This window comes from Schistocerca cancellata, chromosome 6, assembly GCF_023864275.1.
Source record: "Schistocerca cancellata isolate TAMUIC-IGC-003103 chromosome 6, iqSchCanc2.1, whole genome shotgun sequence".
Classification (NCBI taxonomy): Eukaryota; Metazoa; Arthropoda; class Insecta; order Orthoptera; family Acrididae; genus Schistocerca; species Schistocerca cancellata.
Window position 1 is genome coordinate 58,422,063 of NC_064631.1, and position 26,821 is coordinate 58,448,883.

Below are 26,821 nucleotides of genomic sequence, written 5' to 3' on the forward strand. Positions count from 1 at the left end.
TCCGAGGGCTCACACACTTCCAACAACGTAATGCATCCCCCAGCCCTCCTTTCTGTTGGTGTTATAGTATCCACCTCTCTAACGGAGGGTTAAATAACAGAAATTTCAAAATGTATTTCTTGTTTTCCCAATTCCATAACATGGTTTGTAGTACATTACAAAATATCTTCGAGGCAATAATTTAGTTTTTCTGTACAATCACATCTCTCACGATTATGTGTATCTCGTCAATAAGCATAATAATAAACATTTAATATCTTACTTCCCATTCACACCATTACTCTGCATCTACATGTACATCTACATGGATACTCTGCAAATCACATTTAAGTGTCTGCCAGAGGTTTTATCGAACCACCTTCACAATTCACTATTATTCCAATCTCGTATAGCGCGCAGAAAGAAAGAACACCTATATCTTTCCGTACGAGCTCTGATATCCCGTATTTTATCATGGTGATCGTTTCTCCCTATGTAGGTCAACAAAATCTTTTCGCATTCGAAGGAGAAAGTTGGTGATTGGAATTTCGTGAGAAGTTTCTGCCGCAACGGAAAACACCTTTCTTTAAATGATGTCAAGGCCAAATCCTGTATCATTTCTGTGACAAAGGGCCTATAACACTACCTTGGGGATCGCCAGAAATCTCTTCTGTTTAGTCGGTGACTTTCTGTCAGTTACTACGAACTGTGACCATTCCGGCAGGAAATCACAAATCCAGTAACATAACTGAGACGATATTCCATAAGCACCAAATTTCACTACAAGCCGCTTGTGTGGTACAGTGTCCAAAGCCTTTCGGAAATCCAGAAATGCGGAATCGATGTGAAATCCCTTGTTAGTAGCACTTTATGTGAGAAAGAACTAGTTGTGTGTGTTGACTGTGTATCAACAGACAGTTTTTTTTCCATGTAATTCGCCATGTTTGAACACACTATATGATCCTAAATCCTGCTGCATATCGACGTTAACGATATGGGCCTGTAATTTAGTGGATTACTCATACTACCTTTCTTAATTATTGGTGTGACCTGTGCAACTTTGCAGTATTTGGGTACGGATCTTTCGTCGAGCGAACGGCTGTATATGATTGTTAAGTATGGAGCTATTGTATCAGAATACTCCCATAGGAACCTCACTGGTATACTGACTGGACGAGAAGACTTGCTTTTATTAATTGATTTAAATTGCTTCACTACTCCGATGATATTTATTTCTACGTAATTCATGTTGACAGCTGTTTTCGATTCGAATTCTGGAATATTTACTTCGTCTTCTTTTGTCAAGGCATTTCGGAAGGCTGTGTTTAGTAACTCTGCTTTGGCAGCACTGTCTTCAATAGTATCTCCATTGCTATCGTGCAGAGAAGGCATTGATTGTTTCTTGCCGCTAACATACTTCACATACGACCAGAATCTCTTTGTATTTTCTGCCAGGTTTTGGGACAAAGATTCTTTTTGGAAACTGTTATAAGAATCTCGCATTGAAATCCGCACTAAATTTCGAGCTTCTGTAAAAAAATCCCCAATCTTGGGTAATTTGCAACTGTTTAATTTAGCAAGTTTGTTGCGTTGTTTCTGCAACAGTGTTCTAACTCGTTTTGTGTACCAAGGAGGATTAGTTCCGTCGTTAGTTAATTTATATGGTATAAATCTCTCAATTGCAACCAATACTATTCCTTTAAATTCAAGCCACATCTGGTCTACACTTATATTATTAATCTGGAGTGAGTGGAAATTGTCTCTCAGGAAGGCGAACACTTACCATATCAGTTGGGTGCGTGTTTGAAATCAAACTCAATTTTTCTTTGAACCTTTCAGCCACTGTATTATCTAAATTGGGAGGTCGATAAGAGGATCCTATTTTTATTTTATTCCGATTGCCAACAATGACCTCTGCCCATACTAACCCACAGGAAGTATCTACTTCAATTTCGCGACAAGTTAAACTACTTTTAACAGGAACAATCACGCCACCGCCAACCGTGTTTAGCCTATCCTTTCGGAACACCGTTAGTTTCTTCACAGAAATTTCCGCTGAGCTTATCTCCGACTTTAGCCAGCTTTCAGTGCCTACAGCGATTTGAGCATCAGTGGTTTCAATTAGCGCTTGGAGCTCTGGTATTTTCCCAACACAGGCACAACAATCTACAACTGTTATACCAATGGTTCCAGCATCTACGTTCTTCCTGTGTTCGACCTGCACCCTTTGCGACTGAAGCCCTTTTTGTGTTTTTCCGAGAGCCTCTAACGTAAAAAAAACGCCCCGTCCACGCCACACAGCCCCTGCTACCCATGTAGCAGCCTCATGCGTATAGTGGACACCTGACCTATTCAGCTGAACCCGAAACTCATTCAACCTTTGGCGCAAGTCGAGGATCTGCTGCCTACACGGTAGCGGAACCGTCTGAGCCTCTGATTTAGACCCTCCACTCGGCTCTGTACCACATTCCGCGATCGTTCCTGTCGACTATTCTGCAAATGGTCAGCTCCACTTTCGTCTTGCAAGCAAGACTGGCAGCCTTTACAACTTCTGTTAGCCGCTCGAAACCAGAGAGAATATTTTCTGATCCAAAATGACACACATCATTGATACCAACGTGAGCAACCACCTGCAGTTGGCTGCACCCTGTGCCTTTCATGGCATCCGGGAGGACCATTTTCACGCCTGGAATGACTCCACCCGGTATGTACACGAACTGCACAAGGGTTTTCTTTCCCTTCTAGTCACCCAGGTCCCTAAGGGGCCCCATAATGCGCATAACGTTGGAGCTCCCAATTACCAGCAAATCAACCCTCTATGATTGCCCGGATCTTGCATGCTGAGTGGTTTAAAATTAGCAATAATTAATGACAGTCGTAAAAAGCATAATAACCACAGTTTTGTTTCAAAATTATGTTTTAACTACCAGATAATTTCATAGTCCGTAAGAAGCTGATGCCTTTCGACCACAGACGTAACGATAACCATAACTCGCTGTTGAAAGCTGCTGCCCGCTCCTGTTTCTTACTTAATATAGGCGCGTTATGATGCGCTATGCCTCATGGCCACTCTTGTTTTTTTCATAGAATTGCTCTTGCACAGCATGGTGGTTCAGTTAATTGGGCAACCGGCGAAGATAACAACAGAAAACAAGTATCGATACCTTCAATGTAAACGATGACGTTTCTAGAGAATTTATATAAAAAGTTGTCCTGAACGGCTACAGCGTATATTAAGAAATGGGCATCAGAGTGAAAAACAATCTGAGTCACTCCAGTTTATTTTCCCTACCCAGATTTGCATAATCACTGTAGATCTAACGATAAATATGTGAAAGACGTGAATTGGTAGAAGGTAAGACATATCTTGGTAATGTATGAAAACCGCTAATCACGTGGACAAATGCACAGGTTGCGCATTCAGTAACAGAAACTGACTGACTGACTGGCCAACAATATTGTCACAGCTACAGCCCACCTGTAATTTAAATGAGTTGCATCAACAAGGAGCGGCGCTGTACGTTTACCAACACTTTTCTGGATACTAATCTGGTACGAAACTTGTGGGAAAGTTATTACATAAACAAGACAATTTTCCGTAACTCGGCACACGCAGTACTCAAAAAACTTTTACGCGTGTGGTGCGACATTAAACACCAATCACAAAGGATTACCGTTTCATTCGTATATCCACTTTTCTCCTGCAGGGCGACAGCACAATTTGTTATGAAAACTTTGCACTTGGTGTTTTGCCTGGCAGCAGCAGTGATTTGCCTTTGTATAGTCAAAAATCTGTGTTGACATTAGCAATACAACCACCTTTAACCGACTCTGTTGTGCATTACAACCATTCAGCTTAATATCCGAACTGGATATTCTAACGGGAATGGTTGTACTTATTATCTTCACCTCTAGGTCGTCGTTTGTAGAATGATTAGTAGAAATTTTAGAGTACGGTACGTTTCCCATGTGAAAGGAAAAGTGGAATTATTGTTACTTTTTACTCAGAATTTGAATAAAATATAAAATTAATTTGATACCTCTTTCTGGTCACTTACTGTTTTGAGTGAAAATCATTTCAAAAACTAAGTTTCATGGCTTTACCTCAAACTATTCGTAAGCCGTGACGTCTCTTTCTAGGTGATGATGTAGACATATAGCATTCTCAAAGGAAAAACATCAAATAAGTGAGATAAAATACGTGGTTACAACCAAAAAAAAAAATAAGTTTTCGAATGAACAGTTTCAGTTATCCAGAAACTATCTTCATTAAATGTAAAGATAGAAAGCCATTTATATATATGGTTCTATTAAATATTACATGCTGTTTAACGCGTCGGCTAGAAGACAACTAATAATTTCTCGGATAGTGGTAACGATTTTAGATCGACCCTATTTACTTCAAAGTTACTTCCATTTTTCGACACATATATTATATTTGGATTTCAATTATCGACGAAGCTCACATTTTGCTAACGGATATATTTAGTTATTCCCATAAACAACTCAGACAAACAGCGTAAAAGAAGCCTTAAATACTTCCTGAGTGGAAGTATGAGGGTTTAGCATGTCACGTGCGAGAATCTCCACTCCGGTTTAACACTCTGAAATGATTACAGGCGCTATTCGTGGGCATGCAGTACGCGTGACGGCTCACCTTTAATCCTCCAGAAACAATAACATCGATCGATATTGCAGAAGAGACGGCACACGCAACAATGAATGACAGTTGACGATCGCTAAGATCATATCCGCGGAAACGCACCCTTTCATTTGCTTCAAGATGTCGGAGCGCGTCGGAAGTGTTCCTGTCGCTGTGCCCGAGGCGAAGCGGAAGCCGTACTACGTGCCTTGGCACGAGTACGGAAAGGTAAGTGATATGTTGCACACGGTTTCAGGTAAGATCCGTAGCAGTGGAAAGTGCACATATTGGAAGTTACAGAATTCGGATGCAGTGTGCACCGCTCCTCTTTCATAAAACAACTTTCAAACGGACTCAGCGACGTTGGAATTTATATCCAACGATATTACTGATTATGAAAGACAAAGATACTGAAACACGGTGTAGTCGTTATTTCTTTGCTTGAAATTCGGGTAGATTTGCGTGGTTTTTTGTGCTATGCAGTTCGTAAACAAACGAAATGTAAAATACGTTATGTATGACTATCGAAATTCTCTTATCGTTGATACACATTTCGGAATGCAAGGATTTAATCACTGTAGCTTCCATTTTGTATCTATTTTGAGTTTCATTAATAATTTGTTGAACTGACGTGAACTTATAGCGCGTGCAACTCATCCGTTGTACGTTCCTGTTGGTAATTCGTTGATGTACGTCGTAGCCAGTCTGGTGATAGTACACGGTAGCAGTTGAAAATCAATCTCTTCGCGTTTCTTCCGGCTATATATCCATTTCCGAAACTGTGGTTAAAAATTGCACCGAGTGAAAGAAAATATCCTTCAACTTCGTTTATGAAACACAGGAAGTTACGAAGAAGCAGTGTCGGTCTTTATCCACATCCGATGAATTATTCGCCGTGTTCACTTCCCACCTTTTTTCACGGGAACTCTTCCAGTATAAAGGCCGTAGACGGGGTAAGTGCACCTTTACCTTTTCTTGCGCATCTCACACGCCAAACTACCGTTGCATATGTGGTTTTGTAATCATCGTTCATGTTTATGTCAGCAGACACCGGTTGTAATATCATTTGCCTAACATCAGTAATATTACAATGTTCGCAGCAAATATGAGTTAGGAATAAATGAAACACTAAAAGTATTTCTTAACTTCAGTTTTATAGATACTCTAGAAGATGGTACATCCAAAAATGGGCCATACGATCAAGTCTGAAAGTAATTGGTTGGGTACCCATAAGCACAAACTTAACATTAACTTTGTAACCATAGTCAGGAATGCGATCTCACCATCCCCTCTACCCAATAACGATAAAACAAAAGCCCGCATCTCGTGGTCGTGCGGTAGCGTTCTCGCTTCCCACGCCCGGGTTCCCGGGTTCGATTCCCGGCGGGGTCAGGGATTTTCTCTGCCTCGTGATGGCTGGGTGTTGTGTGCTGTCCTTAGGTTAGTTAGGTTTAAGTAGTTCTAAGTTCTAGGGGACTTATGACCACAGCAGTTGAGTCCCATAGTGCTCAGAGCCATTTGAACCATTTGATAAAACAAAAACGCCAATGGATACAGATCACATTATCATCTTTCTTGTAAGAATTAGGCTATTGGCCGTTCCAAACTTAACAAAGAGAATCATTTCAATATTTTCATCGAACAACTCTTTTCTCATTCGAATTGTAGTTCATGATTTTCTGTGGAATCTCTCATTCTCATGAGGTTTTGTGTCGATTTTTCACGATTCATTTGATTTTCATGTTGAAAATATTTAATTATGTTCCTTCATTTCCAAACACGTCTCTGTTCTTTCTTTTTGCGGTCTCCAAAGTTTCATTTGCATAGTATAACAAAGTAATCACCATCATCCATCATCATTAATTTTCTTTGGGCCTTTGTCCCACTTTAGCGCGGTGTCGGCCTTGTTACCATATATTTGGCGATGGGCAGATGGCCAGATGTCCTTCCTGTCACACCCCATACCCACTGGGATGGACTTAGTATACCCCACCTGCATGTGTCTAGTGTAAGTAACAGACTTGAAACATTTGTTCTAAAACTGAATTATCTAAAACAGATTTTTGTCTTACTGGATACTTTGTTCGGAATGTCATTATTTTCGTTATATACCTAGAAACGTTATAACTGCAAATTCACAGACAGCTATGATACAGGAAAAGCATGCAAAGCAATCTTAAACTCAGCTATAAATCTAAAGTCAGGTGACGGAACGTATTCACCTTCTGAAAATAACAGAAAATAGTGTTCAGCCTCTTTTGTTTTCGAATTTTCGTTTTCCTTTCAGTATTTGTTCTACATGAACTGGTGTTGTCTGCTTTGCGTGAATTACCTTTCTCAACAGTTATACCGTCTATGATGTAGGCTGTGTAAATAAGTCAAAATCCTTTATAAAACAGTTGTTTTATTTACAAGGAAAAAATCTTCACAAAAGATCCATTTCATTCATGTTTATAACAGATGTATATTACTTGAGATGTTTATGGGATTTTTTTTGGTTTCATATACGTGCAAATTAATGAGTAATTATATTCAGTATCGTGTGTTTAGATATAATCGGCGGGATAGTATATGAACAGTTGAAACTCATTTCCATCTTACCCCTATCCTCTCGTATCTCAGACAGAGCTAATATTTTCTCCTAAACTTCGCAAGGCCAGTATCTGACATGTGTACGTCTTCTCCTGCTTTCTGTTGTTGCCTAGAAGTGTTCCCATCATTCTTATCTCGCTTACATCTATGCAGTTATATTGAGGTTGGGCCAGGAAACTGTCTTCCCCACTGTAACTTCATTGTCATTCGCGAATTTTACGTAATTAATAAAAATTTGAAATTTTTGCTGTGCATTCGAGTGTCTAATGAACACCTCTCATCGGTTGGTTCACAATGGCCGAGCGAACCAGCAGTGTTCCAGCTGCTGTTCCAGACGTGAAGAAGCTGGAGCAATACGTGCACTTGCGTAGGTATGGAAAGGTAAAGAACACGCCCCATGCAGTATTACATGAAGTGCGTAGCTGCAGTAATTACATGTATTAGGAGTTACACATATACTAAAGTTAGCATCGTTTCGCATACAATAACACTCAGTTCGAGTTGCTTTAGATGTAACGCTGTCTGTTACGTTCAGCGTTGGAAGCAGTGATATTACTTATTACAAGACCAATGCAAAGACGCAGAATTGCGCTTGCTACAGTGGGCCTCTCTGCTTGTGGTGAAAATCGATGTATTACTTGCATCAGTGTGTCTGGATTGAAAGTGCGTGTGGTAGGTAGTGCGAGTTCATCTACATCTATCTACATCTACATCCATACTCCGCAAGCCACCTGACGGTGTGTGGCGGAGGGTACCTTCAGTACCTCTATCGGTTCTCCCTTCTATTCCAGTCTCGTATTGTTCGTGGAAAGAAGGATTGTCGGTATGCCTCTGTGTGGGCTCTAATCTCTCTGATTTTATACTCATGGTCTCTTCGCGAGATATACGTAGGAGGGAGCAATATACTGCTCGACTCCTCGGTGAAGGTATGTTCTCGAAACTTTGACAAAAGCCCGTACCGAGCTACTGAGCGTCTCTCCTGCAGAGTCTTCCACTGGAGTTTATCTATCATCTCCGTAACGCTTTCGCGATTACTAAATGATCCTGAAATGAAGCGCGCTGCTCTCCGTTGGATCTTCTCTATGTCTTGTATCAACCCTATCTGGTACGGATCCCACACTGCTGAGCAGTATTCAAGCAGTGGGCGAACAAGCGTACTGTAACCTACTTCCTTTGTTTTCTGATTGCATTTCCTTAGGATTCTTCCAATGACTCTCAGTCTGGCATCTGCTTTACCGACAATCAACTTCTTCAAGTTCTTCCCGACCGGCATCCAAAAATTTCGTGTTTGCTATTGAGTTAACCGCACCAAAGATACATTAACTCTAAGCACCTCCACAGTTAACACTAATAATTTATTGTGACTCGGCTATATCGTATTAAAGTCCCGCCACGTTACGGGAATCAATGTCTTTTTTATCTTGTCAGCAGATGATGTGTTTGAGTCTGTTATCGTGACGCGAATAATGATTCTTGTTTATCAGCGCAGTGGCATTCAACTTAAGTGTCTTGTTTTCTCAGAATAAATCTCAACACAACCCTTTTTTTCACATTGACTTGATATTGGCAACAGCGACAGTCTTGCGACAAAGTTTCCACAGATTTTTGTAGAAGGTGCACTCAATCTGATTTTATATGTGTCAGCATGATTTATTAGCCTGCAGCTTCTATATTCAGTGAGATAGCGAACAACAAATTATTAGTAGCACATTGCAATTGTTTGTATATTAAATTGTTTCACGGAATGGTAAGCCAAGTAGCGAAAATTTTTGTTGTTGTTGTTGTTGTTGCTCTGGTGTTCCGTATAAAGACTGCTTTGATGCAGCTCTCCATGCTACTCTATCCTGTGCAACTGTCTTTATCTCTGAGTAACTACCACAACCTGCATTTTTCTGACTCTGCTTAGTGTATTCATCTCTACGATTATTAATCCTCTTGCTTCCCTCCAGTGTTAAATTGGTCTTCTCCCCAATTCTATCCAGTACCTTTCTAATCATTTACGTGATCCACCTCATTTTCTCTCCCTGTATTAACGATTTATCGTCCCTGTTTCACTTCCATACATGCAAATACTTTCAGAACAGACGTCCTGACACTTAAATTTACACCCGTTGTTAACAAATTTCTCTTCTTCAGAAACGATTTCCTTGCCATTTCCAGTCTACATTTTATATCCTCTCTATCTCGACCATCATCAGTTATTTTCTGCCCGAATAGCAAAACTTATCAACTACTTTAAGTGTCTTATTTTCTAATCTAATCCCGTCAGCATCACCTGATTTAATTCGACTACATTCCTTTATCTTCGTTTTTGCTTTTGTTGATGTTTATATTATATCCTCCAATGGTTCAAATGGCTCTGAGCACTATGGGACTCAACGTCTTAGGTCATAAGTCCCCTAGAACTTAGAACTACTTAAACCTAACTAACCTAAGGACATCACACACATCCATGCCGGAGGCAGGATTCGAACCTGCGACCGTAGCAGTCCCGCGGTTCCGGACTGCAGTGCCAGAACCGCTATTATATCCTCCTTCATAGGCTAGAAACTCACAGACTTTGTGATGCACCACACACAATGGTGTCGGTAGACATTCTCGATTAGAAACGTTGACTTCGTTTCAATTTTGATATAATTTTATAATCAAAACGCAAGAAAATTCAACGAAGATGAGAAGAAATGTCGATTATTGTTAATGGCAGCGTATGACACGTAATTTGATATTATTTGCGTGCTCGCCATTTAATTTGCAACATAGTAAAAGACAGCACGACGACTGAGGTTCCCCCTTGTTGATCGGCCTCCTCACCTGCAGCCCACTTTCACTAAAACACTTCTCTGTCTTTAATTGCGATGTATTGAAATGTTGCAAAATGACGCGGTTATAAAGGCAGAAGAATTTAATTCATACAACCGGTAGTAGGTGATTGCGTGCTTCGGTTTTTTGTAATTCTGGTTCGTACAATAATTCGAGTAAAGAGAAGCCTCATACTAGACGTTTGGCTTTGCAAACCGTTTTTGGATACTCGAGGGCAATTAACACGTGACTCTTTGCATAGTTTTGTGGTCCTGTTGCGTTTTCTTACACCTTGGACACTAATACATAATTTTCAGCTCTGCTGGCAGAGAAATAAAATATGTAGCGTCACTTCAGAAAATCCATTTCCGTGATATTATTTAGTAAACTTAAAGGAGGTAGGTACATAACTAGATATATGACTAATAATCATTCGATTTAATTTCTTTATACATAATTTACGTAATAGTCTTAGAAGTTTTTCTTAGCACATCGGTGCAAGCACGCTCTATCTTGTTCTTATTAATGATGGAACGTGATGAAATACATTTTATAATAATTACTGAACGGAACGTTGACAAAAATTTTGATGTACGTTTTACAATACGTTGACTACTATTAAGAACATACCGTCGCTTTTGATATAGCATAATACTCCACACTCATTGTATTCTGCGTCTCTGTTCCAGGTCGTAAGTACAGCTGCCGAATGTAGCTCCATTCCACCTACATGCCCTGTACGGAAGCTATTGTCATGATTTACGAAATATAGCTGAAGAAATTCCTTAGTACAACCACACAAGCTAGTGTTCTATCTTTTTTCACATTAACAACAGAACATATCGTTTTGTCCTAATATCACTTAATTGGAGTGATTGCAGTATTACATATCGATCAAACGTTTTTGCCGAGCGTCTTACAAACATTTACTGCTATTAATAAAATTCCGTGTCTTGCAGTTTAGCGTAATGCCCATTACTCATTGCATTCCATATTTCTGTTACAGGTGATGAGTGCTGATGCAGAGTGCAGGGCCGTTCCACCTCTACGGCCTGTACGGGAGCAAGACGTGGAGGTCTTGTTCAAATACCGTGAGTACCTTTTTGTGTGCTGAGGATACAAGTAGTAAGGATTCAAGTAGTGTAATCGTTTTGATGATGTGGCTTTGTTACAGAGATTGCGTTTGATATCAGCAACTTGTTTCCATATCCCATCTGCGTCTGCTATAATAAACACGAAATGAATGTAGCGTTGCAACGTCTCTGTTACTGTGTTGTAGTTTGCTTCATACGTAACATGATCTGGGGATTCTGTGATATTTGCTAAGGATGATCGGTTCTGCTAGTCTTACCCATAAAAGCACTGTACTGATCATTTGTATTAGGTGTGATGCCGGGAAAGGTCACGTTTAAGGTTATGAATTTTTTACTGTTTATCGTCTCTTCATTAGCCTGATAGCTAAGTAGCAAGGACAGATTCCATGAATTGCGTCTGTCAGTGAGTGAACTCTCTCCCGATGGAACTTTAACTAAATCCATGTGGCAGTAACAGAGTTACAGCAAACGCTGAGAAAGCTTCATGGCTCTCCAGTTTAGAACCACCGTAGTGTGAGTCATATTTCCACTAAATACTGTACTGGTAATGGGCATAACACAGCCCTCTGTGATGGTCATCACTGGTGTTTCGTACTTCTTAAACATTAGATTAGTTCATAATTATTTATCACAACTAATAAATTTCTGTTTACAGAGGGTGCTAACTTCATTATTATTTGTCTGCTAACAGTGTCGACAACGTTGTGTAGCAGTAAGTACTATAAGATGTATTCAGCTTTTCTGACATGCAAGAGCAGTAATGATAAGTATTATAGCTGTCTATGTACATACTGCAATTATGCCACATTATTAGTCTGTAGCAGTGGATGACTGTGAGCTTTTGCAGATAGATGTTGTTTAGAGTGATGGTGAACGTTTATTTTACAGGCCACTGCTACCGTCATGATGTGCAGTCTGAGCCGTCCCCGAGACCCGCGCTCACGTATGTAGTATCAAACGTGGCAGCAGGTAAGGTGCAAGAGAGGCAAGGCACAGGCGAAACAGCCCGACAGCAGCCACCGCAGCAGCACCGGGATGTGGTTGAGGCAGAGGGAGGCGAAGAGGAGGAGGAGGTGAGGGAGGCCAAGACCAGCCGCGGCCTGCTGCGGCGGCTGCTGGCCTGCTGCCTCTGCATTAGGCTGCCACGAGGCCGCAGGTCCAGGAGGACCAGCAGGTGAGTTCGGCCTGACGTGCCGTGTGTTCAGAATTCTTCAGCGTGGATCTTACCATGTAGCGCAGCTGAATTCGTGAATGATCTGTAATTACTGTCTCATACAGTAACTTCTAGGATTGGAGGGAGTGGGGGAGGGATGTTTGGGCTTATCCAAATTTATTGTCTGAAGCTGTGTGCTGGGACTTTAGTATTAGTTCTCATGCTTAAGAATTCTGATTGTATGGAAATTGCTCAATCAAGTTCAAAGAATGCCCGTGAAGAATGTCCAATTCCAAATTGTAACAGTAACACAAGGATCAACGAGTCGGGCTATTTATGTCAGATATCATATATGTGTTTTAAACAAATTAATCGTAACTATATAACAGTTTTACATGGCTGCTACATGCGTAATTCCTTGTATGAATAATTTGTGTAAAACGATTTTAAATTTATGAATAAATAAAACTAAATATATTTAATTTATTTCAGAGTTCATCCTGAAGAAGCGCTGACACCTGACACTCTTGCTAAAGAAGTGAGCGCTGCCAACAAAATCCCGGTATGTATTGAAAGAAACATGTACAGAACTTACAAAATCTTTGTAAAGAGATGTAAGATGCTACTACTTGTCCACTAGCCATTTCATTAGATTGATTAATAGTTAAGTGAGTAATGATAGAGAATACTTGGCATCATTTCTTACCTGAAGGAAAATTGAAATATATGGTTAATTGTACTCATCACAACAAAAGCCTAGCGAAGCTTAATTTAAATAAGACTAGCAGTAAATAGTAACTCAGTCTGTCTATCCAGTGTCATCTATGAGTCACGATGTAACCTTGGCTCCACCTGTAAATGAAATGATATCCTGTGATTAAGGAAATGGTACAAAGTGAAAATTTGAAATTACCATCTTTTTATACTTTTCATTCTCTAGCACAGAGATTAGTGGGGATAGTTTTAGGTAGGTTCTACAGTCCAGATCTTGTCAGTCAAATGGCAGCTGACTTAGTAGTGAATCAGATGGTTCCCCATCTGGAAATGTTTAGGAAGGTTTTTCACACGGTAATATGCTTTGAAATTAAGGTCAGTTTTTCGACATACTTGCTTGGAACTGGAAAATGGGAACACTTTTTTAATTTATTTCTAGCGCATATGACATTTTCTTAGAAAAAATTGTGATAGTTTGGATAGTTAGTTTTGTAACTAATTAACTTCTGATCATCTTACTTTGAGCTGTGTTCTTGTAACACTCGTCATGAAGGTCACCGACTCTGTCCTGTTACCCAGGCTTAGGAATATACCCTTGATATTTTTAGCTGGGACATGTCACTCGCCAATGAAAATTAAAATGGCTACAATTTCCTGCTTCTGTCCACTGTCTTCAGAGATTTGTTTTGGTTGTTAGCTGTTGCAATTACCTCTCCGTTATTCCAAAACACGAAGCCCGCTGGGTATCACATAGGTCAAATTCTACCTGCATTAGCTGTTGGCTGGTAACATTCAAATTGGTGAGTTCTCATATGTCAACCAGAAATGCTTCATTTTTAGAACAGAATGCATGAGTTAGATGTTGCTATTTCCTGCAGATAATGACGGACTGGGATGTTACACACCATGATACAATCTGAAAAATTCCTGTCTTTATTCCTCTATGTTGTACGTTCATACACACACAACAGTCGTCAAACGATAATGAGTGAGGCGTAATTAACATAAAATTTCGCAAGTGTCATGCCTTTCTCGTTTTACCTGACGCGTTGATACACACATTGTAGATGAATATACGTTTAGTTTAGTTACCGATGCAAGAAGATGGGTAAAAATAAACATACTTTGTTTGTCATTCAACATTTCATATATTAACAATCAGAAGCATAGATGCTAAAGTGTTGTATAACAAACAAAGTACATAACATTTTCACCAAGCAATGACCAAATTGTACTTATCGGCAATGTCTTAATTGGAGAATAATATACAGTCTACAGGATGATTCCATAATGATGCTACAAACTCTCGGGATTGATAGAAAAGGGTAAAGGTATCACCAAGAGGTAGGGGGCCATGTCCAGTAAACGAGCGAGTCAAAAGTTATAAACGAAAATTATTCTGGTGTCCCTGACAGTCGCCTTTCTGCAGCAGCCTCTTCGTTGTCAGTACTTGGGAAGAAAGTAGAATCGATAAATAAAAGAAAAGTTCATTAAGTTTGGACTCTAAAGTGCAAACCTGAATAGCTATGAGCATTTGTTAACTTTTACTACTGTGAAACGCATATCCTGCATTAAACAACTACTCATAGCTCATTTGGTATGTATTTTAGAGCCCTTGTTTACTGGATATTTTTGTTGTTTTGGTTCAAGGTACCTAATCCCAAAATATGAATAGCAAAGAATTTCCAGTAGAAGTGAACCACTGTCAGAGGTATCAGAACGAATTTCGCTTGCAAATTTAGACTCTTTCGTTTCTGGCCGAGAATCGCATGCGTCGGATTGATATATTTATCCGTTTCCATCACTCTTGAAACTTTGTAACATCATCACGGACAAACACCTTGAAAGCTCGCATTCTCTACGCTTTCGTCATTCACACCACCATTTACAACAATGATCTAACACTCAGCATAGAGAGAAATTTCTATTTAAACGGATCTAGCGTTTCGTTAACCCTATACTGACTACAGTGTCTTCATCTGTTGCAGGACGGAAGTGTAGACGAGATGAATAACAGAAGATCGGAAAATCGGTTTTCTTTCGGAATACAAATACTGACAACTGCTTGTTTTGATAGGTATATGTTTCATTGACGGGGAAAGTAATCCTGAATTAATCTAACTGTGTTTTCCCGTTGCAGGTAACATACTCGAAGGAGAAGCAAGAGCTGGTGTCTGCGTGGGTGCTGAAACATTTCGGAAGCCCCCAGGACCGCTGCAGGTGGGTGGAAGGGCTGCACGAAGATGCCGTCATCGCAGAAACACCGGAGGTAACGTATTGTGAAAGCTTCAGCTACGCAAGCAGTGGTGAGTAGAACAATAACATAATGTGGTGTTACATCAAAGACTTAATCATTGCGTCACATTCAAATTTTCAACTGAAACTGTTTTATTTGAAGGAGAAAACTGTAGTCTCCGTAATGGTAGTAAAAACCTTTTAGTTAAACGGTTTAATTATCTGTTGCGAGCCTCATCCTGAATTCCGCTGAGTAACTGTTGTGTTGGGCGTAATTTATAATGCATAGCATGAAATAATGTAAGCAAATACATATTAGTATACTTCCTCTTATAAACTGTAGCGGTTTATAGATAATGAGTTTAGTAGTGTGAGTTCCATCTTTTAAAAGACGAAACAGGAAAAAATTTTGAGATGTAATTATCGTAGTCGAGTTACCAGTCCTATAACGCAAGGTAGAGAAAGGACGTTAAATAGTGAATACATTTTGATATAAAATAAAAAAAATCCATGTAACCACTGCTTCCTCGCAAATATCAAACACTTTGCACCAACAGAGGACGAAGATCTTAAGTATCTAGATTCCTTGAATCTGTGTCAGATCTGTTACAAAAATACCGAGGCCTATCTTTTCAACACAGAGCTATTGAAGTTTTAAATGTCACATTAACTGAAATACTAAAGTAAATTAAAGTAGTTTATTGGCGGTGTTTGCAACATAAGAAGAACAGCGATAGACACTGAATTAATATTTTTGTATCATTGACCTAAAGGAAATCATTGCGATCTGTAGCAGCAGACATTGAGCAAGAATACCGGAATGAAGCAGTGTACTTGCACTAAATCAACGTGAGTGTAATGTGGACTGCACACCAGAAGGGCTACAGATCTGCTCCTAGAGTTTCCACGAGTGGCGAGCTAGTTCGCAAGGCAGGGAGCTGGACTAGACACGAATGCATGCCATACGCTGGACTTACTTGGTTTGATTCACTACCCAGCCTCAGTGAGGTTTTTAGGCGGTTCTTGACGGCTCGTTTAGGCGAATGCTGTGCTGGTCCCCAGTCTCTGCCTCAACGTATACACAAGCAACTGGAATACTAAAACATAAAGTACAGTGAAACTTCCTGGCAGATTAATACTGTGTGCCACACTGAGACTCGAACTCGGGACTTTTGTCTTTTGCGGGTAGGTGCTGTGTCATCTCAGCCACCCAAGCATGACTCACGACCTGTTCTCACAGCTTCAATTTCATATCAGCGCACAGTCCGCTGCAAAGTGAAAATCTCATTTTGAAAACATCCCCGAAGCTGTGGCTAAGCCATGTCCCCGCAATATCCTTTCTTCCAAGTGTGCTAGTTCTGCAAGGTTCGCAGTGAAGTGTGGAAGGTAGGAGACGAGGTACTGGCAGAATTGAAGCTGTGAGGACGGGTCGTGAGTCGTGCTTGCATAGCTCAGATGGTAGAGCACTTGCCCGTGAAAGGCAAAGGTCCCGAGTTCGGGTCTCACTCTGGCACACAGTTTTAATCTGCCAGAAAGTTTCATATCAGCGCACACTCCGCTGCTGAGTGAAGATGTCATTCTATAAATAACAGTGTTTAGAGGATTCTCAGACAGGTGGTGAGCACAGGTTTCCTCCATTAGAATTAACTTATGGCTGAGGTGGCCAGCCAGAAGGTAAAAATTAAAAACAAAAAAAATTACCAGGTCGTGAGAACTGTGGACGTCGACCACGCTATAAATGTTCGGAGACTTAGATTATATATAGCAACAGACGTGAGGATCCGAATAATTTATTTAGTATACCTGGAAAATTAGGCACTACGCACGCTGGTTTAGGAATTAAACCTCTTAACTTTTGTTTCTTACTCTAAGCGTTTTTTACGGTAACCGTTGAAATCGTATCGTATGTGATTTAATTTTTCAGTAAGAGGAAATGTTTCAGTAAGAAAACAAAGTTGACAAACATACAAATTTTAAAATCGTGATGGCGCAAAGTATATGAAAATACAGGTCTTATATTACAGAATGTGCAGTGAGAGTATTAATTATATATAATAGATAGCTACATATTTATCCAAAATTTACGCAAAATGTGTAACTTGCAGTATTTCAAAGTACTTCCGAGGGTGCTCAGATATATAGAAATGCTCTGAATTTTTTCCGCCATATTTTCCCCAAAAGTTTCTTAAAGCAGCACTTGCGTATTTGCAAAGACTGAACTAACACACAAATTAATTACTTTCCAAATCTAAATTCCTGTCACATTTCGAAAGTTGGGTAGGAAAGCAGCGGCAAGAGTAAACAGATGACTATGCATTTTACACGCCTCAGCTAGTCTGAGAGTAGAACACATGCAGTTTTATCCAGTTTACGATGTAAAATATGCTTCGATATTTCGAGAGTACTGAACCACTGAGGAACTACTCTTCCTCGTATCCACAACTCTCACATCCTGTCAGCACAACATGAAATGCATGCATCCTTACAAGACACACATAGGCGCTAGAACTTATATTGCACTTGTCGACAAGAGTAAGCAATGTCACCACCATGCCAAATCTCTTCTGACATCAAAGCCAGTCAAACATTATAGTGAAGTCATAAAACTAATTATTTTCCACATCTGGGATGCTTCCATGTTTCATTATGTTTATCCACATATAGAATGTCTGCAAAAACACGCCAGCAGTGGAAAAACTGCAGTGTTGACAACGAGTATCACAAAGTCTAAATTAATTGTCACACTGTTATTACCCACACTTATTTGTCATACGGATTGGAAAATTATTATTGTGAATCATAAGTATACTATTTCCACGCCAACAATACATGTCGTTTATGAAAAGTAACAGACAGTTCACGTTCTAAGTTAGGCCTACAACATCGAAACTATTCTAACCAAGATAACTACTATTTGAGTACAAAAACCAAATACGCATTTTTGAATGTATAATTGAGCCAACTCATTGAGGAGTAGCGCCAATTTAGGAAGGATGAAGATAATAGATCATATTGAAGATTGCGATTATTATAAAAGATTATACCGAGTCGAGGCAATGTCTCAAAGAAACACATTTACAGACAGCATTTCCTCTAATCAACACAAACATGTAATGAAAACACCACACATCCACACAACACACACAAACACTGATGTAAGAAGGAAGGTATAAGGTGCTTTACTGTGATATATTACCTAAAATGGAGAACAACTGCTTTGTTTATGCACACTTGTCATAGATAGGTTACAGAGACGTCAAAAGTATAACTCCAGATCCCTATGACAATTAGCTCAAGATGGAATTCAATTAATTCTCAAAATATGAAAGATTTCTACAATTACATCTACATCCATACCTCGCAAGCCACCTGACGGTGTGTGGCGGATGGTACCTTGAGTATCTCTATCTGTTCTCCCTTCTATTCCAGTCTCTTATAGTTCCTGGAAAGAAAGATTGTCGATATGCCTCTGTGTGGGCTCTAATCTCTCTGATTTTATCCTCATGGTCTGTTCGCGAGATATACGTAGCAGAGAGCAATATACTGCTTGACTCCTCGGTGGAGGTATGTTCTTGAAACTTCAACAAAAGCCCGTACCGAGCTGCTGAGCGTCTCTCTTGCAGAGTCTTCCCCTGGAGTTTATCTGTCATCTCCGTAACGCTTTCGCGATTACTAAATGATCGTGAAACGAAGCGCGCTGCTCTCCGTTGGATCTTCTCAAACTCTTCTATCAACCCTATCTGGTACGGATCCGACACCGGTGAGCAGTATTCAAGTAGTGCACTGTCACCCACTCCTTTGTCTTCGGACTGCATTTCCTTAGGATTCTTCCAATGAATCTCAGTCTGGCATCTGATTTACCGACGATTAATTTTATATCGTCATTCCATTTTAAATCACTACTAATGCCTACTCCCAGATAATTTATGGAATTAACTGCTTCCAGTTGCTGATCTGCTATATTGTAGCTAAATTATGAAGATCTTTCTTTCTATGTATTCGCAGCACCTCACACTTGTCTTCATTGTGATTCTATTGCCATTCCCTGCAGCATGCGTCAATTCGTTGCAGAGCTTTCTGCATTTCAGTACAATTTTCCACTGTTACAACCTCTCGATATACTACAGAGTCATCCGCAGAAAGCCTCAGTGAACTTCCGATGTTATCCACAAGGTCATTTATTGATATTGTGAATAGCAACAGTCCGACGACACACCACTACGGCACACCTGAAATAACTTTTACTTCGGAAGAGTTCTCTTCATTGAGAATGACTTGCTGCGTTCTGTTATCTAGGAACTCTTCAATCCAATCACACAATTGGCCTGATAGTCCATATGCTCTTACTTTGTTCATTAAATGACTGTGGGGAACAGTATCAAACGCCTAGCGGAAGTCAAGAAGCACAGCATCTACCTGGGAGCCCGTGTCTATGGCCCTCTGAGCCTCGTGGACGAATAGCACGAGCTGTTTCACACGATCGTCTTTTTCGAAACCCATGCTGATTCCTACAGAGTAGATTTCTAGTCTCCAGAAAAGCCATTAAACTCGAACATAAGACGTGTTCCAAAATTCTACAACTGATCGATGTTAGAGATATAGGTCTATAGGTCTGCTCATCTCTTTGACCTACCTTCTTGAAAACTGGGACGACCTTGCCCTTTTCCAATCTTTTGTAACGTTACGCTCTTCTATAGACCTACAGTACACCGCTGAAAGTAGGGGGGCAAGTTCCTTCGCGTACTCTGTGTAAAATCGAACTGCTGTCCCATCAGGTCCAGCGGCCTTTCCTCTTTTGAGACATTTTAATTGTTTTTTGTATCCCTCTGTCATCCATTTAGATAACTATCATTTTGTCATCTCTGCGACAATCTAGAGAAGGAACTACAGTGCAGTCTTCCTCTGCGAAACAGCTTTGGAAAAAGACATTTAGCATTTCGGCCTTTAGTCTGACATTCTCTGTTTCAGTACAATTTTGTCCACAGAGTGTCTGGATATTTTGTTTTGATCCACCTACCGCTTGGCATGAGACCAGAATTTCTTAGGATTTTCCGCCAAGTCAGTACATATAACTTTATTTTCGGATTCATTGAACGCCTCTCGCATAGCCCTCCTCACACTACATTTCGCTTCGTATAATTTTTGTTTGTCTGCTTGGCTTTGGCTATGTTTATGCTTGCTCTGAAGTTCCCTTTGCTTCCGTAGCAGTTTTCTAACTCTGCTGTTGTACCACGGTGGCTCTTTTCCATCTCTTACGATCTTGCTCGGCACATACTCATGTAATGCATACTGTACGATGGTTTTGAACTTTGTCCACTGATTCTCAACACTATCTGTACTTGAGGTAAAACTTTTGTGTTGAGCTGTCAAGTAGCCTGAAATCTGCTTTTTGTCACTTTTGCTAAACTGAAAAATCCTCCTACCTTTTTTAATATTTCTGAAATCATCGATGCAGTAACCGGTTCATGATCGCTGATTCCCTGTTCTACGTTAACTGTTTCAAATAGTTCGGGTCTGTTTTTCACCAGAAGGTCTAACATGTTATCGCCACGAGTCGGTTCTCTGTTTAACTGTTCGAGGTAGTTTTCAGATAACGCACTTAAAGGAATTTCACTAGATTCTTTGTCCCTGCCATGCGTTATAAACGTTTGAGTCTCTCAGTCTAGATCCGGCAAATTAAAATCTCCACCCAGAACTATACCCCGGTCGGGAAATCTACTCGAAATATTTTCCAAATTTTCCTTCAGGTGCCCCGCCACAACAGCTTCTGAGCCAGAGGGCCTATAGAGACATCCAGTTACCATGTTTGAGCCTGCTTTAACCGTGACCCTCTTTCAAATTATTTCACATTTCGTATCTCTGTCAATTTCCTTCGATACTATTGCACTTTTTATCGCTATAAACACGCCTCCCTTCGATACTATTGCAGTTTTATCGCTATAAACACGCCTCCCCCTTTACTGTCCAGCTGATCTCTGCGGTAAACATTCCAACCTGAGTTCAGAATTTATTTACTGTTTACATCTGGTTTCAGCCGACTTTGCGTCCCTATTACTATGTGGGCATTGTGACCGTTTATTAATGAGAGAAGTTCTGGGACCTTTCTACAGGCGCTCCTGCAGTTTACTATTACCACATTAATATTGTCATTCCCTGTTGCTTTTTACCTACTGCTACCTTGTCGCAACTCAGGAGGCGTCTTGTCGAGCCTAGGGAAGGAATTCTCTAACTTAAAAAACCCATATGTGTACTCCACACGTAATCCGCTACCCTTGTAGCCGCTTCCTGCGTGTAGTGCACGTCTGACCTATTCAGAGGGACCCTACATTTCTCCACCCGATAGCGGAGGTCGAGAAATTTGCACCCCAGATCTCAGCAGAATAGTTTGAGCCTCTGGTTTAAGCCTTCCACTCAGCTCCAAATCAGAGGACCGCGATCGGTTCTGGGAACGATACTACAAATAGTTAGCTTAGATTCCACCCCGCGAGCGAGGTTTTCTGCCTTCACCAACTCCGCCAACCGCCTATATGAACTGAGGATGACCTGTGAACCCAGACGGCAGGAGTCATTGGAGCCGACATGAGCAACCGCGCCCGGTACACGTGAAGAAGTTTCGACAGCAGGGACCGTGGGTGAAGCATGTAACACCTGGGGTGTACCATGCGACGCACCAGCCTCCCCACTGCTGCTACATTCCGAGACAGCAGCCTAAAGACGGCTGGCCGTGGCCATCAGCACGTTTAGCTGTTCGCGAACAGTGGCCAGCTCCTCCTGCGTCCGTACACAGCAGTCACACACCCTATCCATCCGAAGAAATCAACAATTTACTGTAGAGAGTTAATCAACTTTTAACTAGACTGCTATTTCACTAAAGGCGGATAATAGCTGGCTAAACTGTGGTTACTAGACACTACTTGTTGGGGCCAATGAAAATACGCACTAACTGCCTCTGGATTGTATTCAAAACAAACACGAAATCTATGGAACACTATTACTAGTACTCGAAAATTAAAGCTTCTTAAAAGCAGAAACACATGGAAAAAGAAGTGACACGCAAGAAAAACACAGTTAATACTTAAATTTACGTAGCTTGCTACACAGCAGATGTGAAGCAGACGGCAGTTACGACGACACTAAGATTACTGGCACATCAGCTGACTAAAGTGACTTCGTACACTTTGCAAAAACACTGGATTCAAATTAAATACTTCCACATCTAGAGAGCCTTAGTCCCTCTTACAGACATTTTATGGAGCCGTAATTCCGATTTCAAAAGTTTGTCTCATAACTAGCCCCGACTATATCCAGTCATGTGCAATAACTGCCATCGATTTATGTTTCCTAAGACACGTTATCTTCGCCTCTCCTAAAATAGTGCTGAAAAATTACACCAAGAATAGGCCGAGAATGCCTAGTTTCTTTCACTGCCTGCCTAGAACTGTATCGTGATATTATAGTTTACATCTTTTACACCTAATTTATAAGGTTTACTATGCTATTTTTCTTATAGCACTTGTTATTAGGCATGGAAAGAGTCTACTCCAGAGTTCACTGTCATTTCTTAGGTACCAATTAGATGAATATGTGTGGTAAATAACAGAGTAATATTTGACTTGAGCGTTATTATACTCAACATAAAGACTGTAATATTTGCATAGCTAGAATGTCTTTTCCAGATGTGTTAAATGTGAAAACAGTGTTGTGATACTTGACAAGTTTGTGGAAATTAATTGGTCTGAGGGGGTTTTCTGTACTGTTAGAATGACTTTGATGTCAGACGAGATTTGACATACTAAGAACATTGTTTACTCTCTTCAGCAGTAGAAATACTCACAAGGGAACATTCTAAGATTTTTGATGAAACTTGGTGGATACATAAAGTGCAAATAATGGTATAGTTATTGTCTAGTTTTGTCCATTTTCACTTTTAAAGGGTATAAACAAACCCAAAAGGTAAAGAGTCATTTTAGGATTAGAGGGAATATCTTCAAAACCACAAAATATAAAAGAAATGTGTTCATTTAATTGTTGAAATGTAATTAACATTCTTCAATCCAGTATAATCAATTTTTTTTATAATTTGAAGTTTTGTAAATTACCTTACCACAAGAATACCTTGTTAATACTGCAAAATGAAGGCTTTCGTTACAACATATAGTACACAAACTCTCACACCACATCCATCCACACGTAATAAAGCTCGTACCAGAAATGCCATTTTTGAAAATAAGTTTTAAATAATGCACTGTCGAAATATTTTCAAGACACCTACTTGAAAAACCAAAACGTCCATTATCATTCTGTTAATTTCTTTTTATTAGCTATGTTTTATGTTTCAAATTCTAAGTTTACATTTTAAGTTCAGTTATTTCTTTGTTTTTAGACGACAATTTCACTAACATTTATTTTGTTACTTGAAAATGAAATGTTATGTTAAAAAACCATTACAATAATGACAATATGTAAAGAAATGTATAAAACATAACGTATCGTTACGCGAGAAATGTAACATGAATGAAATTTCTTCACCTGATACACTGACCAAGCAGCGAATATTATACAAAATTAAGCAGGAATGTAAGATTGTGGAAGTCGATCTAGTAGGTATAACGATTTGTACCACGCGTATTTCAGTACATTGGCGATCCTTGGTGAATGAAACTGATTATGTGGTAGTGACTGAGCTAGATAATATTGCTTCTCAAGTGGAGATGTACATCATAGTCATTCAGCAGTATTAGATACAGTATGAAAATGTTCTCACAAAGTTGTTCAAACTTCGAAAGCCATCTAAGTCCATCAGCTTTACCAGGCGCATCAAGGTAATGGGATCTCCACATGAACAAGTTCCATATACTCAAGTGCAGAACTCAAAATTGTTCTTTCAAACTTATCATCCCAGGAATCTAACTATAATACAATATTTTCCCACCCTGCGGAAGAAACCTCTGTCAAATGTTTCGATTTGGTCGGATGGTAGTTTCATCAGATTTCGATGCAGTCACAAGAACATTTAGTGCTTTAAAAGGAGATCCTCAAATTCCCAGTCCAAAGTTTCCTTTAAAACCATGAAAAGGAGGTAAGCAATTTGCCAGCTGCAAACCCTATAAAGCCTATACTCTGAATCGTGTGATTGAAGTTCTCTTTGTGGCGCGCCTCTGTAGCGTCTCACGAAGAGCATCGCACAAAGAGTCAAACAGCGTGTGTACTGTTAGCGAACTCCAGTCTACTGGGGCGTTGCATTTGAGTACTTACTGGTCAAAGCATTATCCACTGAGAACAGTGGCTGGAACAAGCTCTTCACGACACAAGGATTGTGATTTCAGGACATGCTTCCGATATTAGTAGCTCTTTCTATACGCTATTATTTGTAGAATATAGAAGTGCTGTATCATGTAGTAACATGTCTTGTTGCCACCGCCGGTGCCCAGCCCCTTTGCGGCGCCGCTTGTCACTTGCCGCTTCCAACAGACACAGTAGGCTGCGAGCGGCCAGGACTCCACCGAGGTTCGCCAGCCAGCAGCTGCAGATCACGTCGCGAATCTGCCGGGAGCTGCACTCATCGGCGTCTTCCAATCGCCACCTTCCACTACATAAGCCGCTGCCGTCAACTCTTCAACAGTCTCCTCCGCCACTTGCTACTCCTGCGGGATTCTATAACGCCACACGACAGCTGCACCTCACAATATTGTTCAGGCTCTCTCTCTTTCTCTCTCTCTCTCGGAATGCGCAATGTACAATCATGTTGCGGCAGCTACGGATCGTGATCGAATGCAAATCTCCTACGGTTGACTGTGATTTGAATACAGTCCCCAATTTATCGACGTCGGCGCGGACTACATGGCCTTATCGTGTGAACTACAAGTACCCGACACCGTAACGTCAGCACAACACGCATCTCGCAGCAACGCCGTTGTGCCAGACCTGCCACAAGGACGATACAGACATCGACCGACTGGTCTGCTCTGTGCCTATGGCCTTCATCCAACACAACGCCTCGCGATTTCAGTGACGTCTTTACTTTATCCTAACGACATTTCTTGTCCGATAATGAAGAGAAATGCAGTATACTGGCTAATGGGCACTGCCGCTTAGTGCATACTAAGTATTTCCTTTCTACGAAATTATTATAATTAAAAACAATGAATATTTCAAATATATTTATAAATACGATATAAATGTGTAGGTACTACCATCCATTCTAATTGTGATTGAAAATGTGTGTGGAAATCAGAAATACGAATGCAGGAACATGCTTGGAAAAAAAAATCATTCCGGGGGCAGGAAATTTAACTTTCGGTATCAATTCTGTAATTATGGAACCGACTTTTCTACACCTTCAAAGAAAAGCAATTTCATATGTTTTGATACTCCAAACCAAGAATAACAAACTAACTTCAGTAGTTCATTGTCTGTATCGTTAGAATAAGAGATGAAACAAAAGCATCTAAAATTTGAGTAATGAGCACTGACTTTTGTGAAGAAAAGGCATTTGCAGACATTGCATTATTGGTAAGTAATCATTATGTTCATGTCCGCTATGAAATCAGATAATTATGGACAGTTACTCTAATACACCAACATATAAACATTGAGAACGGATACGTGCAATTTGTTTTCGATAATGCAGACTACAATGTCCGCACTGTGGGCGGCTATAACACGTTTCGTGTCGTGGGTGGAACTGCTTGCGTAACACCTAAAACCGCTCTTCAGGTAGAGGACAACGTACCTCGAAAGTATGTTACTGCTCATACTGTTGAAAAACGAGGCATGTTTGATTTGCAAACTTACTGAGACCCAAGTACATCTGGCGATTGTAAAATAATTGCTACAAAAAATGGCTTCGCCGAAAGTAAAGCCACTGACATATGAATATGGCCGAATACTTAATTAGTTTTGGTTGAATGGTACCTGGTTAGAAGGCCCAGAAGAACGTAAAGCTGATTGTAACGGCTTCATGGAAATGCTGTATGCGACGAGAGAGTTCCAAACTTCCGCTTTAGTCCCTCTTACATTCATTAACTTGGCTCCTTCACATCCGTCAACAATTTATACGGCTGTTCTCCAAGCTGCCACAAAAGGGACCAGCAATGGATAAAGAATAACAATGGTGACTTTTGATCAGCCTTTGTACGCTAAAGCTCGTGAAATAGTAGGAACAGCACATGATGACAGTGTTTTGAAGTCACTTTTCATTCGACTAGGAGGTTCTCACTTGTTAATGCCCTTTCCGTCAGCGATTGGATTCATCATGGGAGGAAATGATTTGGAGGAGTTGTACAGTCCTGTCTATGCCAAAAATAGTGTTCAACAAATGATGAACGTGAATGCTGACACGAAGCTTATTCGTGCTCTCTTCCTAGTCGAAGAGGCACTAATTGCTATATTTTTGAAAACTACTGAAGCTCTCATTCGTGTGGTTAAAGATTAGCTTAATTTTGTCTACTCAACTTGCAAGCATAGTAATACATCTTCTGAAGAATTTACAAAGGCAGCTGTAGTGAACAGTTTTGTAAAAATTTTGGGAAACCAACTTCAACGTTCAGAAGAATCAGAACGAACACAAAGACTGTGGATGCACTTCACAGAAATGGTTCAACTTGTTCGAAC